A 12,515-nucleotide genomic window follows, 5' to 3' on the forward strand; every position below is an offset into this window, starting at 1 on the left:
TTTAGCTTATTAGAGGAAAAGCTAACCGAGAGACTCTGGATGTAATTAATGTAGTTCTAAGGAGACAGACAGTGATGGACACTTAAAGCATAGACCACCAAGTCCACATCCCTCTTTGCTCCAACCAAGCATGACAAAACTGCACCCAGCCCTAAAAAAACCTTATAGGCTCCTGACACAAACTGTGGACACATTAGTCCCAAAAAGCTGGTATTTTAAACACATGATTTGATAGTGCATAGGAACACACACTTTCAGAAGGTTTGCTTATCATTAATGGATTCACCTAATCGAGGTTTAATTGAAAGCAATTTGCTAAATAATCTCAGACGTCACAACCACGGACCGTTGGCTGAACGTCTTATCCCAGAACTGGAAACACTTTGAAATGTGATTGGTTGCTTTACGTGCAGTCATATGGCATGGTAGTGAATGAAGAGCATTAGCTCCCTATGGAGATCAGAATCTGGACAATAAGAGACTGCGATATAGTGCGAAGTGTTGGCACGGACCTCCTGGTGAGCTGGAGAGCACAAACAACTCATCGTTTCTGAAGATAAGAGGGAGAACAGCCAATCTCAGCAATCACTATCATCTACACAAGACCTGCATGGCCAACTACACTACACTCTATAATACTACGCTCACCAAAATAGTGTCAATGAAATATTCCAACCCAATCTCACATAAATTCGTGTTTTAGTCACAAAATATTTGATTAATGTATTCGTGTTGTTGACACAATTTCCGCAGTTTTTCGTGCCACTGGAGCACAAATGTCTTTTTGGTGTCACTCAACATGAATTTCTATAAATAATTTTTCGTGTCTGTCTCAAATCGAGAATACTTTTAAAAGCGGAAGAAAAACATGAATAAACCAATGCATAAAATTACATCCTAATGCAAACCCCAAATCTAACCCCAACCTCAAGTACCAATGATTTAAAAATAGGAAAAAAATATAAGAAAAATAAAATAAAATGACACAATAAAGAAAGTCGTGCCACAGACACGAAAATATTTGTTGTATAGAAATTCGTGCTGAGTGACACAAAAAACTGCGAAAAATTGTGTCAATAACACAAATAAATGTATCAAATATTTTGTGACTATAACACAGCTAGCTGTGAAATAGGTTAGAATATTTAAGACTAATACACCTAAATCATCTAAACACATGTTTTTTGATGTCATTAACTGCATTTAAAGTCATTGTAAAAATGTTTTAAATTAACGCAGCAAATTGCAACAGACAAAAATTAGAATAAACAATTTAGTTTTACTTGGTAAAATTGCTTAATAGATTTTGTATGAAATAAACAACAAATTTTTAATATATATTTTTAATTATAATTTTAATATGTAAATATAATTTTTATATTTTTTATTTTAAAATTACATCATCTTTAAAACTAAACATACTGTTTTGCAAATTATTTATATATTTAAAGGGATAGCTCACCAAAAATAAAAATTCTGTCAACATTTCCTCTCATGTACATCCCTCATGTTGTTTTAAACCTCTATGATTTTCTTTATTCTGTTAAACACAAAAGAATATATTTTGATAAATGATGGCAAGCACACAGTTCACGGTACCCACTGACTTCCATAGTATTTGTTTATCCTACTGTGGAAGTCAGTGGGTACTGGATTGGGTACTGTCAACTGTGTGCTTAACATCATTTATCAAAATATTCTTTTGTGTTCAACAAAATAAAGGTTTATGACAACATACGAGTGACAAGATGACAGAATTTACATTTTCGTTGAACTAGCCATATAATATATTTTTGATATTTTATTGAATTATGTTTAGCTCCTTTAATGATAAAAGCACAATATCTCAATTGAATTAAAAGTCCATTCTATAGCACTTTCGCAGTTTTGCATTGTAGCAAAGCAGCATTACAGTAAATACATAATTGTACAGGCATTCATTAAAATATAAATAAAATGAATAGAGGTACGTGTTTAATTTTAGTTTGTACAGTATTACTATATTTAGATAATATAATTGCTATGGTTGTACATCTCATCAACCTTACTGCTTGAATATAAACATGCATGCATGGTCACACATGTAACTCTCAGAACGCCATGTCGGATTATTCCCATGGCTGTTATAAACCGTCATATTCTCCAACAAATCCATGTGGGAAATATATGTGTTTAGAGCGAGAAGCCTTTCAGACTGCTTGAGATTCCAGTCTGAAAGAAATCTACTATGATTCCGACTATAAAAATGTGAATCACTTCATAAAAAAATAAATAAAATGGAGTTCTTTGAGCAACATGCTGGCATAAGAACCTCTAGTGCTACGAAATAAGAGACAGACAGACAGACAGGCTGACAGAAAAACAATACAGACAGATTAATCCAAGTCATGCCTGAAATATTTTGGCCCAAACACCACAAAGCAAAGCAGTGAATTTACAAGACCAACCAAAAGGGTGACTTGGGACAGCCATTCTTGCTTTAGAAAAATGTATGAATGCCAAGGCCATTGAATTATGAAGGTTATATAAGGTTATATAAATTATATTCATTTATACAGTAAAGTTTAATTAGATTGCACTTCTTCTGAAATTCTGAAACGAGATAACAACTTCAAACAATAAACTGTACCAAAACAACTAAACCAAGGTCAATGGGAAGTAATTTTCACAGTGGTATGTTAGTATTATCCCCTCCAATAAAACACAAGTTTCATGTATTTGGAACAAATGGAGGTTACATTTATTTGAACTGGCCCATTGAGGTCCACAGATGATTAAGGCTATTTCTTATCAATGATGCTGTTTACAGTAAAAATACCAAAGCTACATTCACACGAATTGCTGCCAAAAAGATTTGGGGCCCAGAATCCGTTCACAGACTCTCATGTCATCTCACCTAACGCAAAGTCAAAGAAACTACATGGGGCAAAAATACATCAAACATTTTGCTGCTTCATTTAAAGTTCCTCCTTGTCTCTGATAAACTAGTCAAGAACAAAAGGCCCACGTATCCCTTGGATTAAAAAACACAGTGATGGTATGCGATTGATTATAATTGTGTTGACAGTCTTCTCTCATTCCTGGAATTGTTGCGAGATGAGTTTCTAGGACGGCGCTGTGACCCGTGGCCTCCGCATTGCGACTCAGTGGTGGTTGTGCATGCACTTTGTTTAAGTACTATATATTCTTTAAAGGGCAGTTTTGTGGACAGGGTTTAGATTAATCAAGGACTAGACCTTAGTTATATTAGGACATTTAAGTACTTAACTTGCAAAAGACAATACTCGTATGCATCCTTAGACAAAACAATATATGCTGAGATATGTCAGGGCAAGATGTTTTTAAATTAAGGCAACTTAAACATACATTTTAGTCTGGGACTAAAATAAGCCCTGTCTGGGAAACCGGCTCAAAGTGCCAATAATTAAAAAAAAGACGAAACATTTAAACTAAAGCAGCTAAAAATACAGTATAAGCACTAAAATAAAATAAAAAACTAATAACAAAGGTTAAATCTGGTAGGCAATAAAAACAAACATTGGAAAAAATATTTTATGGTATTTTATGCAAAATCCTAGTGTTAGTAGCACATGCGAATAGCAATATAAAAATGAAATACAACATTTTCGTAATTATAATAATACATTAAAAGATTTGACGTCTGAACAATGTCTGTTAAAATGTCTGTTCATGTGGTCTCTCTCTCCTCACATAATGAAATGATTTCAACTCAAATCAATTCACCAGGTTTGTTTATGTAAGTCTGTTGTTTATTCAGTATGTAGCCTTGTAATCTGTATAATGTACAGTCAGGCAGTCATTATCTCAAGATAAACTCCTTCAGGGTGATACAATTCCTGCTCAGTTTATTTTGTTACAATGACCGATTGACTCTGCACATTACCCCTTACCTGTTCACAGAACAGTTTTTTGTCTTAGTAGTAGTGTGTCAGAGCAGGTTTTCATGGTTGAATGTTAGTACCTGATGTAGTCTTCATGTGAACATTGGATAAAGAGAGAGCTTCTAATATTACAGTACACCCACGCTAGAACCATTACGGTTTGCGTTTTCTTCTCTTCCTATTTTACTTTCCTGTCTCGCTTTTCCAGAAGTCAAACATAAGCAGTGCTTAAAAACAATTTCAATTACCATCATCCTCATTTTTACCTGTTTACAACATCGTAAATGTTTTATGCATCGGGGTACTGCGGGCGAAACGATTCCCGAACGAGATTCGCACCGGACTGAGGTGTGACTCGCAGGAGGTTAATCGTATGAGTTACAGAGCGTTCGAAAGGAGCGCTGAAGAAATGTACTGAAATGACAATCTGCTTTTCTCAGTCGGTCCTGGTGGGAGAAGCGCTGAAGGCTTGAATTTCCTTCAGGCTTCTACTGTCTGCCTCATGCACCTGGAAGCAATCAGGAGTAACCTTATTACATAGAATAACAAGTACTATTTATACCGTTGATCACACTTGCCTTATTTCTCTAATGGTGCTGAGATTCGGTTGCAAATTGCTTCTGTCACTTTCCACCCGCAACTCATAAGAAGGTGTTGCTGACCTGTCCAGACGAATAAGAGGTACGGCGCAGTGAACGGGCGAAATGAGGGGGCAACTACTAAATAGCCCTAAAGAACCTTCCGCACAGAGCGAGTCAAAAGGAGGCGAACAGAAAGTGCAAAATGGTAGAATTACATGAAATCATACTAACTTAGATGAGTTATGGCAGCTTGCTTCAGAGGACTCTATTTTTATAACCAATTAAAAGATACATTAACTCCACAGGTCGAGCAACGCTTTTAGGCAGCGATGCTTTTGTTAAATAAATGTTTAGTTATTTTTTATTATTCAATCACATTCTGTATTTATTTTACAATATGATTACAATTGTGTTGGTATTTAAAAAAAAAAACATCCAGGACGCTATACATGTCTGCCTATGCTTACAGTATATTGGTTTCAACATCCTCGCTTCCTTTTCTACGTCGAGCATGTAGGGATCTGAAAGCAGACTATCTTGTCTTCATTCACAAATAAATGAATGCTGATGCAGCACCGTAAACTTTCAACCAATCCCTTTGAGACTGTCAAGTCCACCATGGCAAATTCGAGCTCAGATTCTCCCCTGAGAGAGCGTGGCCCATTTTACGACAATCACAACTGTAAAACATGAGCCCTGATTTACTTTTCAAAGTCTTTTAAGGTTGTTTCATGTAACGTGTAACATTTTTTCTTCTTCATTTTTTCAGGTTGGCACTCGCTTGTCGCCGGTAATACGTTCTTCGTACCGGAGTCAAAACATTTCAATGCTGAACACATCTCCACTTGGTGACTGGACGTCAGACTCTGCACACAAAGAGAGTGAAGTGGAGGAAATTTTCTGAAGAGGTTGCGAGAAGGATTATGTTGTGATTTTAATTGAAAGGATTTTGAAATCTGCCCCTATTCAGCTCATGGCGTCTCACAGCTGGGGTGCTGGGATGGAGGCCTACATTAACGGCACGCTGAATACCACCCTTTCTACCCACAATCCACCTCTGTAGCCTGATCTGGCACACCAGCGCCTCATTGGCTTGTCGTATGATTTCAGTTAAAGACCCCCTCCCTGGCAACCCATTTGGTAGCGCTGAGAGAAAAATAGCACCAGCAATCACTTGGAGGAGCCAACCAATCACATTTTTCTCACCAACATGGGCGCTATTACCCCCGGTTTTACTATAGAGGGGTACATTTGAACAGACAAACAAAGAGATATGGTTAGAGGAAGAGATCTGTAACACAAACGCCACAGAGAAACATGATGAAAGATTGTGTATTTTATGCAAACAAAACAAATACAAAACTGACTGTACGCACAGAAAGTTAAGCAGAATCCTTGAAATAAAGAGATTTGACAACATGCCAAATAATGGGAACCTTTTCTACCTATTAGGAAGACACAATGACGGGTGTGGAGAAGTATGTATTGTTTACATGTCATAGTATAAGGAGATACTGTGAGAGAGAGAGACAGAGAGAGAGAAAGAGAGAGAGTCAAAGCTTTAGTCCTGATGTTTCATTAAAATCTACCAATACTCATCACCAAATTATAACACAAATCAAACAAAATGACATAATTCTTTGGGGAACAAACATAACAACAATGTAAAATGCAATGTCTTTTTGGCCTAAATAGAGATTACAGAATGGCAGACTATCTGTATACAGTGACAGATAAAAGACTGAGATCCATCTTGAGCAGATAAAGACTCAGTGGACACAAGCTCACCATAGAGACGGGAAGACACAGAAAACATAGCTGCCAGAGGAGGAGAGGTTATGTTCACACTGTGACCAAAACCAAGTCGAGACAAAGCTGCACTTTCTAACAGAATGCACAAAGGATGTGTATACTTTCTACCAAAAAACAAACAAGACATTTGAGAAACTGCTCTGTCTGAAAATCAATATGACTTGAATTAATGTCTCCATTATATGTAGATACTAAATGTTTCTAATGCTGCGTTTACACCAGCCATGGTAGAGATGTCAAGCGCGAGTGATTTCAATGTTAAATCAATGCGAAGACGCGTTGACACGCGTCTGGAGGTCTCGCGCCGCGGAAGAAGTGTTTGGCGCGGCGTGGTAGATGCATTTCCGCCTCATTCACGCGTCCAGTTCGCGCGAATGGTGAAATTGAGCGTCTGGCGCGGTACGCACAAATGGTGCTTTTTGTGCATTTTGCGTTTGACGCCCGAGTTACAATTTTTTAACTTTGGCGGATTTTCGTGCTAACCAATCAGGAGCCTGCTTGCAGCTGTGGCAGCAGCCCTGCCCGGAGTCACTCATTCAACATGAAGGAACGCTTGATATATGTAAATAATAAATGTTTCTAATGCTGCGTTTACACCAGTAGCGGTAGAGGCGTCAAGTGTGAGTGATTTCAATGTTAAGTCAATGTGAAAACGCATTGACACGCGTCTGGAGGTCTCGCGGCGCGGAAGAGGCGTTTGGCGCAGTGCGGTAGATGCAATTCTGCCTCATTTGCGCGTCTAGTTCACGTGAATGGCGCAAATTGAGCGTCTGGTATGGTTTGCGCGAATGGTGCTTTTTGTGCATTTTGCGTTTGATTTGAATTTGCGGCTGACGCCCGAGTTGAAAATGTTTTACTTTGGCTGATTTTCGCACCGCGTTAACCAATCAGGAGCCTGCTTGCTGCTGTGGCAGCAGCCCCGCCCGGAGTCACTCATTTAACATGAAGGAACACTTGATATTGGCCGTGAGCAGTCACCCGGAGCTATACGACACATGTTCTTATTTCTATAGAGACAGGAATAAAAAGGACCTTGCTTGGAAGAGTGTCAGTGGGGACATTGGGCAACCTGGTAAGTTGTAAATACACATTTCACTTTTGAGTCACGTGACGTTTATCGACCCGCGCCGTGCAGTAACTCTCTCGATAAATGCACAATCAACATCAGCCATCTTGCAAACAGACAACCTCATAGCACTTGCCCCTCCAACAAGAAGTAGATTTTGCCTCTGACGCGCGTCAAATGCTTGCTTTTACCGCGAGTCTACTTCGCTCTGGAGGCGCAAATGCATTCAAACTGTTCAAGCGGCAAACTAGGCGCGGTAGACGTGATTTTGATGCCTCAAAGGCGGTTGGTGTAAACGCAACATAAATGTAACTATTTCACTTTTAGTTTTGCACTAAATGCTATTTTTTTACTTTTATTACTTGAAATTTGATTTAGCCTGGCTGCAAATGCTTTGGAAATACAAAAGTACAGTTTTTGTCATGTCAATAAAACATACTTAACTTAAAATTGAAATGGAGAGAGAGTGGGAGAAAGAGTGAGAGAGAGAGTGAGAGAGATAAAATCTAAAATCTGCCACAGGCATGAATGTCTTCTTGTTCAGATGGCCAATTATCACAAATGAGGCAACAATTAAATAATTAGCTAAAGCTGTATGTAACAGATTCTAGTCACAATTAAGACAAAGACGAGAATCAAAGCATGTGTAATTAAAAGTAGTTGAGGGGGGGAACAGACATTTCTGCAAGCAGTGCTTCACCAAACCTCCTAAAGACAGATCAGATGAACCAGAGCAGGTAAACATGATTCATATTGGATTTTACACTATGTGAGTAAATTCAGAGACCACAAACAATTCACATCTTTCCACATACAGTCAATGAGCAAACCTCAGACATTAGTCTTGCAATATTTACAGTTGGAACAAAATGCAACATACTATAAAAATGCCTATTGTATGCACATCAGTGGAGAAAATATGAAAAAAAAAACATATCAGCCATAAAAACCAACTGGCCATGTAACTGTACTCATATTATTACGGCATTAAAAATCACATTCATGTCCCTATGACAATGGGAGTCATTAGCCATAGTAGTGTAGCAATTCTCTTGTAACAAACAACAAAGACATACTGTCACTAACAACTATATCACATTTAAAACTATATTATATTCTTATATATGTTGTGGAAAACATCCCGCATGTCACCACATGTCTAAAGGAACAAGATCCAAAAGGATAAATGCTTTGACCAAGGCAAACGTTGGATGTTTGTATGTCTTTGATTTGAATCACACAAACCACTAACATCATTCTATCATTCTTATTTCAATTCAAACCATATATTATCTTGCATTTCATAATGAAGTTGCTGGCCAACCGTGACTCTGCATCATTTCATACGCACTTGGCTTTCAGTGAGTGAGTTAATTTCAGAATTTGGCTGGAACATTTGAAAATCAGTTCAAGAAACAGTTGAACGAAAAATGCTAATGTTATAACCGAGTGAAGACTGCTATAGAATGTGAAGGGAAACATAATGCACTCTTTTTAAAAACAACAGTGTGTAAAAGTTCAATATTAATGATTGCGTAAGTGGCAAAATCAACTAGAATAAACAATCAGGAAAGGAAAAACAACTGTGCAGAGAATCACCCACACCTGAAACCAGGTAAGTGAAGCTATATGTGTAAGTGTGTGGCCATGTTTACACTGGGTATTAAGATACGTTTTGGTCGATCGGATCAAAAGTGGATGACTCTAAATACAGGTTTCAGGGTTCCCACACCTTAGTTAACTTCAAATTCAAGGACCTTTTAAGGACTTTCCAGGTCCAATACCCTCAAATTCAAGGACTAAATGTGGGAACACATTTCAAGTAAGAGCAAGGTTACATTGTGTTACCTTTTAAAGATACATTGTTACAGTTCCTTTTCAAGGGAACTCGCGCTGCGTCACTGCGGTGACACTTTGGGAAGCCTCCAGGGGTAAGTGCGTCTGAATGTGTTTATCAAATTCAACCAATGGTGAGGCTTAATGACAAAGCAGGGTGACGCGGGAGCCAGGAAGTATATCGCTATCTGAAATATTTTCAAAGACGGCGTTACAGGGACGCAGGAATTATGACAAGGGAGACGCAGCGCCTCATTCCCTTCTCAGGGAACAACAGTTATATACGTAACGAGAGACATTTTTATGTGTCAAACACAGCTATGCAAAAAAGCATTTTGGTATGAGTCAACATTCGCATACAGAAGATATAAACATTTAAAGCGAACAGTTTAGCATGTGTGCTTAAAAGGCTAGAAATTTTATTACATTATCCTACAGGGAATAATATGGATTTTTTTCCAGAAAACTTATTGCATAAAATAGATTCAAGCACTTTCAAGACTTGTATCTGTGCATGTATATTTTCAGAAGCTTTCCAAGCGCCTTGCATGTTTTCCCCAGATTCACAAACGTTCAAGGATTTCAAGGACCTGTGGGAACCCTGAGGTTTAAACAGGGTGTAAAACATTTTGAGCTCGTCCACTTTCGAGGTAGCCTACCTTCCGCCTATTGATCTAATGTGTAAATCACAATGTTTTTCTATCCTGGCTTCTAACGCCAACACACAGTGTTCATTGATAAAATTAAAGAGACTGCTTTCAACCTCTTTCAATTTATTCAGTTGCTCTTAAAAAAGTTTGAGTGGTTTATGGTTCTAGAATCATTATTTTCAACATACTATAAATTGTTGTAGCTCCAGATTTCACTCTCTTCCTGAAATGCACTGATTGGCCAGCTAATTTGTACGTTGTGATTGGCCTGAAAACCTCTGCCGTCAGACGGAAATGTGACGCTCCTTACCATGTCAGAAAGTTTGGTCAATGCGGTCATGCAATGCTAACAGGAGTTAACTTACAGGTTGTGAGTCCAAAGCGGGAGGAATTATGATAATGTCTTGTTTACATCACCAATCCCAGAAAGTAAACTGTTGCCTACAATCCATGTGTTTGTTGTAGTCCAAGAAAAGTCATCATTTACTATGGGGTATGTACCTTTGCATATTGTTAACATGTACTAATACACATTTACACACCAAAGGGAATGTAAAAAAAACGTGAATTGGACAATAGATTCCCTTTAATCTCATGTGTAATCTCAGTTAAGTGTTAAGTAGTGTTTAGTGTCTTGCGAGTATTTTGTCTCTTTTATCACAGATCCTTTCAGAAACGTATTTTGACAGGACGCATGATGCAGATTGGTTCACATGAGGCAACGAGCACATATTTTAACATAATGAACAGCACACATGACACTCCGAACATATATTTTGAATTTGCACCCCTCGGAAGAGAAGACATTGGCTGCCACTACATATACAGATCCTAAAGCACTAAATAGTCTATGCTTGTTTTGATCTTTGTTCAGCATCTGATCTCTAACAAAAGCATTTTAAAATGCAATTATCTCAGCTTTTGTTTAAAATTATGTGTTTTTGAAGAAATCTAACCATATTTGAGAAGTGATAAAAATAGAACAAATGATCTTTTTGTTTTGTTTCAATGCAAAGGGTCTGCTCTATTTACAATATTGTTTGTTTATATATTAAACTTTTGAGAAAATCATAAAAAATGCTGGAACTGGCTGGCAACTTAAAAAAAAGGTGGTGGGGAAAGAGTTAAAAACAACACAAGCAGTTTTACTTTAACATAATATTAGTGCTTATCAATTAAAAACCTGCTCCCATTTAAACGAAAGCTTATCAGGACAGAAGCAATCGAAAGCAGAAAAAAGAGACGGATTAAAACACCACATATGAACGACCGTGCATCTCTCTCATCCACTTGCGATCTGATCGGCCAAAACGCTTCTTAATACCAGGTGTAAATGTGTCTGTGTTTCACACAGAAGCTGCATCTCACCATGACACAACAAATCTTCTTAGCTCAAAGATTTCGCACCTAGGTGTAAATTGGAGCCCGTTTTGGCCAAGAGTAAACACATCTTTTCGTGTCTGGACATGAGTGCTGTGCAAATCCGAATTCCATCTGTGTAAGTGGGACGATGTTGCAAACCCGCTGAGAAATGTGCAGGAGATTTGCAACAAGCATATATTTGAAACCTAGAATGTAAACAGCAGATCATATCTACTATAAAGTCTCCCAGTTCCCCAATCCCTGTCCTCTTAAAGAAAACAGGGTTGAAAGCCGAGAGAGGGAGAGAGAATGATGGAGAGAGACAGGAGGGGTGCGGTGGAGGGCACAGAGACTCCTGCTGTGGAGAGCCAACTGTGCCCTCTAATGGCAGTATATCAGCTGAGCAGAGATAGAAACATAATGCATATTTCAGCAAGCTGACTTCCAAGCTGTTCGTTTTCAATAATTTTTTTCTGCTGTTGCATTTGTTGAGTAGAATATCACATCGTAAGCTGGGTGCCATTTTATTTTGCTCTCCTATATGATTGTTGCTTGTCAGTTTGTATGGTAGTCTGGTCTTGCATAAAAGTGAGACTACGATATCAACAGACTTTAATGTTAGACTTTACGATATTCATTTTAGGAGTTCAGTCGTGATTGGCAGAGTTGGTATTATGTTTTGACATGAAATTGTACAGCAAAGCACTTGTACTTATTTTTTACCATAGGGGGAAAAGGTGCCGTGGCTGGAGTGAATGTGACAATTTGGTGGCCTGGTTATTCTTCAAAGTTACTGAGATAATAATATTCTTAATGGATGGTAAATAATAAAAAGGAATTATTTTATTGAATCATATAGAAAAGCTAGTATCAATTTGTATCTAAATACATTTGTAAACCAAATGCTATTGGTTCTTTTTTCAATGTCCGCCATGAGAGCATTTATACCGCAAGGAAGAGACACAAAAAGTTTTGATTTATCACAAAGGAAATTGATTGTCAGTCAGAGTGCATGTCACACTAAGCAATAATGATGAAATAAATAAATTTTGATATCAGATATTTGTCTCGGATGGCAAAATGGTGGCCAAAATTATACATCGAGCATCAGCCTTTGTTCTGTTTTGACCGTCACTGCATTAAAAGCACATGTGTGAATTTGTCCTGAAAAATAGTTCAATGTAGCAGGTCCTACATCAATCACAGAAAATACATGCAAAATGCATATTGAACCGTTTAAAAGTTGTGGTGCTTTGAGACATGTTTACTCAAGTACAAGGTTTCAACAATGAGGATGGCCAACGGC

At 37.9% G+C, this 12,515-nt stretch overlaps 1 protein-coding gene across 13 annotated transcripts in view; it reads right to left on the reverse strand.

Moving 5' to 3' along the window:
* Positions 1-12,515, reverse strand: part of tenm3 (teneurin transmembrane protein 3) — a 693,684-nt gene that overhangs the window by 387,610 nt on the left and 293,559 nt on the right. The window lies entirely within an intron of this gene.

This window comes from Misgurnus anguillicaudatus, chromosome 3 (assembly GCF_027580225.2).
Source record: "Misgurnus anguillicaudatus chromosome 3, ASM2758022v2, whole genome shotgun sequence".
Lineage (NCBI taxonomy): Eukaryota > Metazoa > Chordata > Actinopteri > Cypriniformes > Cobitidae > Misgurnus > Misgurnus anguillicaudatus.